Source organism: Chiloscyllium plagiosum, chromosome 6, assembly GCF_004010195.1.
Source record: "Chiloscyllium plagiosum isolate BGI_BamShark_2017 chromosome 6, ASM401019v2, whole genome shotgun sequence".
NCBI lineage: Eukaryota > Metazoa > Chordata > Chondrichthyes > Orectolobiformes > Hemiscylliidae > Chiloscyllium > Chiloscyllium plagiosum.
Genome location: NC_057715.1, coordinates 89988358 through 89993950, shown reverse-complemented (window position 1 = coordinate 89993950; position 5593 = coordinate 89988358). Strand labels below are relative to the sequence as shown.

General features: G+C 44.1%; 1 protein-coding gene and 1 long non-coding RNA gene across 4 annotated transcripts in view; one reads left to right on the top strand and one right to left on the bottom strand.

The window, feature by feature from the left end:
• LOC122550804 overlaps window positions 1–1101 on the bottom strand; it is a 10657-nt gene extending 9556 nt beyond the window's left edge. Inside the window, exon 1 of the long non-coding RNA XR_006311949.1 lies at window positions 1049–1101. This is a non-coding gene — a long non-coding RNA (uncharacterized LOC122550804). The remainder of the gene's footprint in view (window positions 1–1048) is intronic.
• A 57-nt stretch (window positions 1102–1158) lies between these two features.
• The window catches only part of sparta (spartin a), a 30085-nt gene continuing 25650 nt past the window's right edge, over window positions 1159–5593 (top strand). For 2 of the 3 annotated variants that reach the window (XM_043692076.1, XM_043692077.1), the window contains exon 1: window positions 1166–1321. The gene's annotated coding sequence lies outside the window, so the exon portion shown is untranslated. Of the gene's footprint in view, window positions 1322–5593 lie in introns of all 3 variants that reach the window. The other variant, XM_043692078.1, reaches the window with a different exon arrangement.

Below are 5593 nucleotides of genomic sequence, written 5' to 3'. Positions count from 1 at the left end.
GAAAATCATGGAGCAGGTGGAGGGCATGGGTGGTGTCCCGAACGTAGGTGGGGAGTTCTTGGACTAAGGGGAACAGGACGGTGTCAAGGTATGCGGAGATGAGTTCGGTGGGGCAGGAGCAGGCGGAGACAATGGGTCGGCCGGGGCAGTCAGGTTTGTGGATTTTGGGCAGGAGGTAGAAGCGGGCGGTGCGGGGTTGTGGGACTATGAGGTTGGAGGCGGTGGATGGGAGATCCCCCGAGGTGATGAGGTCATGGATGGTCTGGGAGATGATGGTTTGGTGGTGGGGGGTGGGGTCATGGTCAAGGGCAGTAGGAGAAGGTATCTGCGAGCTGGCGTTTGGCCTCAGCGGTGTAAAGGTCGGTGGGCGTTTGGCCTCAGCGGTGTAAAGGTTGTATACCCTTGAGTTTAGAAGACTGAGAGGGGATCTGATTGAGATATATGAGATTATTAAAGGATTGGGCACTCTGGAGGCAGGAAACATGTTTCCGCTGATGGGCGAGTGCCGAACCAGAGGACACAGATTAAAAATACGGGGTAGACCATTTAGGACAGAGATGAGGAGAAAGCTCATCACCCAGAGAGTGGTGGCTGTGTGGAATGCTCTGCCCCAGAGGACAGTGGAGGCCCAGTCTCCAGATTCATTTAAGAAAGAGTTTGATAGAGCTCTCAAGGATAGTGGAATCAAGGGTTATGGAGATAAGGCAAGAACAGGATACTGATTAAGGATGATCAGGCTCGAAGGGCAGAATGGCCTACTCCTGCACCTATTGTCGATTGTCATAACCCAGGTCTCCTAGGCCCAGAGACAGGGACTCTACCGCTGCACCACAATAATCCCCGTGGCCGCTGGTTTACAGACCGCTGTCCAAGACCAGTTTGTCGACCAGGAGCTGCGAACCCAGATACGGCAGGTGTCACTGGAATCACACGCGGCCCATTTGATTAAATTTACACGTCACGTCGCATTCGGACACACGCAAAAAAATAAATAAATAAAACCGGCGGCTCGAAAAGATTCGGCCCGGTTTTCAAACGTCCTCCTCACCGAAAAGCGTCCCTCAGCCTCCTCGTTGCTGCTGGAGACGACTGCAAGGGCACGTGACCGCGGCATGACCTTTGTCCTCTGCCCATGTGACCGAGGGTCACGCGGTCACCGAGGGGAATAACGTCTATCTCTACTCCGAGCAGGGGGATGGCTCTTTATTTTTCTTTTTGAACAAGTTTAGCTGCGGTTTGCGGCTGTTTGGTGCGGGCTGGAGTTTGCTGCGGTATCCCATTTACTCACCTTTGCCTCCCATCCCGTGGGCAGCCTTAAAAGGTACTGATCCTAAACTTTCTATTGGCCTAACTTTGGTGGTTGGGGGGAAGGATGGGCTGGGAAAGACTAACTGTCTTCCAACACCGCGCGGGCATGTGTGGGAGGAGGATACAAATGTTAGAAGCCAGAAACAGAAAACGCTGGAGAAACTCAACGCCTGGTATTATCTGCAGTGAAGTAATGATTCGGGTCTCGTGACCCTTCTTCCAAACATGCACAAAGCAAGTTCTGTTTGTGTTTAAAAGTTGAAAGATCTGCGGATGCTCGAAATCAAAATTTTAAAAATAAAATGCTGGAAAAGCCCAGCAGGTCTGGCAGCATTTGTGGAGAGAAATCAGAGTTAACGTTTCGGGTCGAGTGTCCCTTCTGTGTGTGTTTCGGTTTTTCCAGCATCCACAGTTCTTTGAGGATTTTGTTTTAAAGGACGTAAACGTTTCCTGTTTGCACTCTTGAAATTGACAAGCTGTAATTTTTAAATTTTGCTGCCCCAGGATCTAGATTCCCTGAACAGTAAAAATAACTTACAATTCCACCCCATTCCACTATTAAACCACTTGATAATTTCAAACTCCATGATTAGATTAGCTTCCAAGCTTCTAATCATCAGGCTTTTGATTTAATGTGGTCATGTGCACCTAAGTACAGTGAAAAGTTTTGTGAGCAGTACAAACAGATCATACAAAACAAGGATATATTGCTTATAGGGTGTATGGACACAGCAAGGGATTACAAGGTTAAGGCTGCACAGAAGGTGCACAAAGCAAGATCAACATTATTTGAAGTTAGAGAGGACCCCAAAGTTTGAGAGACGATTTGTAGCTTGGGTGCTCATTGTTGTGGTTCTGTTCGCCGAGCTGGGAATTTGTGTTGCAGACGTTTCATCCCCTGTCTACGTGACACCCTCAGTGCTTAGGAGCCTCCTGTGAAGCGCTTCTGTGATCTTTCCTCCGACATTTGTAGTGGTTTGAAACTGTCGCTCTGGTTGTCAGATTAGAGAGGTCCATTATGCAGTCTCTTAAAAACAGGGAAGAAGTTGTTCTTGAGCCTATTGGTATGTATTCAAGACGCTGTATCTTCTGTCTGAGGGAGGAGGTTGGAAGAGTGTATTGCTGAGGTGGGAAGTGTGTTTTGCAACCTTCTGTGGCAATGTGAAGCAATGCAAGTTGATAAATCTTACAATTTTTTTCTGTAAGAGTCATTGAATTTGCATTGTACTCACCATGATGGTGTACTGGCTTTTTTTATTTGCAAATTACTCCACCTTCAAGAAATTAGCATTACACTTTATTGATGTGCAGTTTATAGTATTTAACTCTGACTTGCATTTATACAATACAGTACAGCACAGGAACAGGTCCTTTGAAACACCAAGCCTGTGCTGATTTCTAATCCTTATTCAGACCTACTACTTATTGCCTGTGCACAGTTTCTATTCCTCTGTTCACCTCCTGTTCATGTGTCTATCAACATATGTCTTAAATGTTGCTAACGTGCCTGCTTCCACGATCTCCACTGGCAGTGTGTTCCAGGAGCCCACCAACTGAAAAGGTTTCCTCACACTTGACCCCTATACTTCCCCCCTCTCCCCTTGAACTGTGCGTTCTTGTAATTGACCTTTCCATCCGGAGAAAAAGCCTTTGAATATCCACCCTCTCTATCCCTCTCATAATTCTGTCGATCTCTATCAGATCGCCCCTTAGGCTGTGCCTTTCCAGAGAAAACAATGAGTTTATCCAATTTCTCATCACTAAAGTCCTCCAGACCTGGTAAACCTAGTCTGCACTTTCTGCTAAGCAGCCACTTCCTTCTGGTAGTGTGGAGATCAGAACTGTGTGCAGTGTTCCAAATGTGGCCGAACTAAAGTTATACACAGTCATAACGTAATTTGCCAACATTTATATTTAATGCCCCAGCCAATGAAGGCATGTGTGCTGTATGCCGCCTTGTCCATCTCATCCATCTGCCACTCTCAGGGAGCTGTGGAACTGTACACCCAGACCCCCCGATGTCAGTGCTCCTAATGATTCTGCCATTTATTGCATAATTCAATCTTGAATTTGATCTTCCAGAATGCACCATCTTGCATTTGTCTGGCTTAAACTTTAGATGCTATTTCTCTGCCCAAATCTGCAACCAATCTGTATCCTGCTGTATCTTTTGACAATCCTCCTCACTATTCACTCTGCCAATCTTTTTGGTGTCATCCACAAACTTACTAATCAGACTGCCTGTATTTTCCTCCAGATCACTTATGTAAATTACAAACAGTTCATAACCTCTCTTCTGTAGACAGATATCCCAAGGTCAATGATCAAAAACATTGAGAGATATTATTGGAAAAAGATTGAAAGCTTGGTTAGAGGTAGATTTATCTTGCAAATCTTCTATTTGCAAGATATAGAAATCCTGCAATGACTATTTCAGGAACTAGGTAGCAGATTAAAAAGCAGGACTTCAAAGGTTGTAATCTTTTTGGGTTATTCCTGGTGCTACCTGCTAGTGAGTGTAGGGATAACTATGGCATAGATGAATGCATGGCTGAAATGTTGGGCCAGGAGGCAGGGCTTTAGATTACTGGGTTTGTTTCTGGGGAGGATGGCACCTGTACAAGTTTGGTTTGCATCTGAAACAAATGGCATCAACATCTTTGTGGGAAAGTTTGCCAGTGCAGTGGGTGGAGGTTTAAATCTATTTAACAAGGGGATGGGATAGGGAGTGGAGTGGGGTGACAGACAAGAACAGAAGGAGAACTGATTTAGACTAAAAGGCAATGCAAATATCATCAAATTCAGGTGCAAAAGAGTATGGCAAGGCTGGATTACATTTATTTTAATGCAAGGGCTATTGTAAGTAAGACAAATGAGTTGAGGGTGTTGATTTAAAGCATAGGCTTGTGATATTGTTGCTATCTTGGAGACATGGTTGAGGGACGAGGGGGAGGACTGGCACTTCATTATTTTGGGATACAGAATCATTAGACAAGATAAGTAGGAAGGGTGTCGCAATATTAATCGAAGTCAATTGCCACAGTAAGGAGGAATGATATTGTTGGTTCATCAATGAGGCAATATGTGTACAACTTAAAAACCAGTAAATGCCTGGGTTGTATTGTAGGTCCTAAACAATCTCGACATGGAAAGATGGATGTGTAGGCAAGTCTCAAGTGTAAAAACAATTGGGTAATAAAGATTTCAATTTCCTTCAATATTAACTGAGATAGACAAACTAAAATGCTTTCGGGAGTGTTATCCTCAAGCTAGGAGAGCTTTTTGGATGCCCTACAAGAGTTGGGGAGGTATTGAACCTAGGTTTAAAAAACCAAAATGAACAAGTGGTAGGTGTGGCAGTCGGAGAGCACTTCAGTGACCATAATTCATGAAGGTTGAAGTTAATTATGAGAAAGAACTAAAATGGATCAGAAATGAAGATTGAGTTGTGGAAGGATGATTTTTGATGAGGTAAGAGTTTGGCCAAAGTGGACTAACAGCTGCTTGCAGGAAAATCTGCATCAGAACAACCCAATTGTGATTGCACAAGAAGTTTTTAATTAATGTATAGCAACTGAAATAATGTTTTTAAAAAATTGTCAAATGCAGAAGCCCAAAATATTTGCAGTCCTAACTTAATCTGTCTTTCAATGGACTGAGCTTTGGAAAAGACCAGTTGTCCTTTGTTATGCCATACCTTTAGAGCAGATGGATCTTGAAACCAGGCCTTCGAGCTTAGAGGCAGTGACACCTACCACTGTGCCACAAGCACGTTCTCTGCCCCAGTTGTCATTTAAAATTAGTAAATTGACATGAAGCTGCTAATAGCACTATCTGCAAGCTTGTAAGGAATGTTGTTAGATTTTCTAAATCCTAACACTTGATCCATTCGTCTGAGACTGGTTTGAAAGAAAAGCTTTAATTTGCTTTCTATATTGTACTTTCCTCAAATAGCCATTGATATGAAAAATGACTCAGTCTGCACTTAATTAACTTTTTTTTGAAGGACTAGCTAGGATTATGTGGGAAGCAAGAGAGGAAATTGCAGTACCGTTGGCAATGATCTTTTCGTCTTCACTGTCAACGGGGGTGGTACCAGGGGACTGGAGAGTGGCAAATGTTGTGCCCCTGATCAAAAAAGGGAATAGGGATAACCCCGGGAATTACAGACCAGTTAGTCTTACTTCGGTGGTAGGCAAAGTAATGGAAAGGGTACTGAGGGATAGGATTTATGAGTATCGGGAAAGACACTGCTTGATTAGGGACAGCCAGCACAGATTTGTGA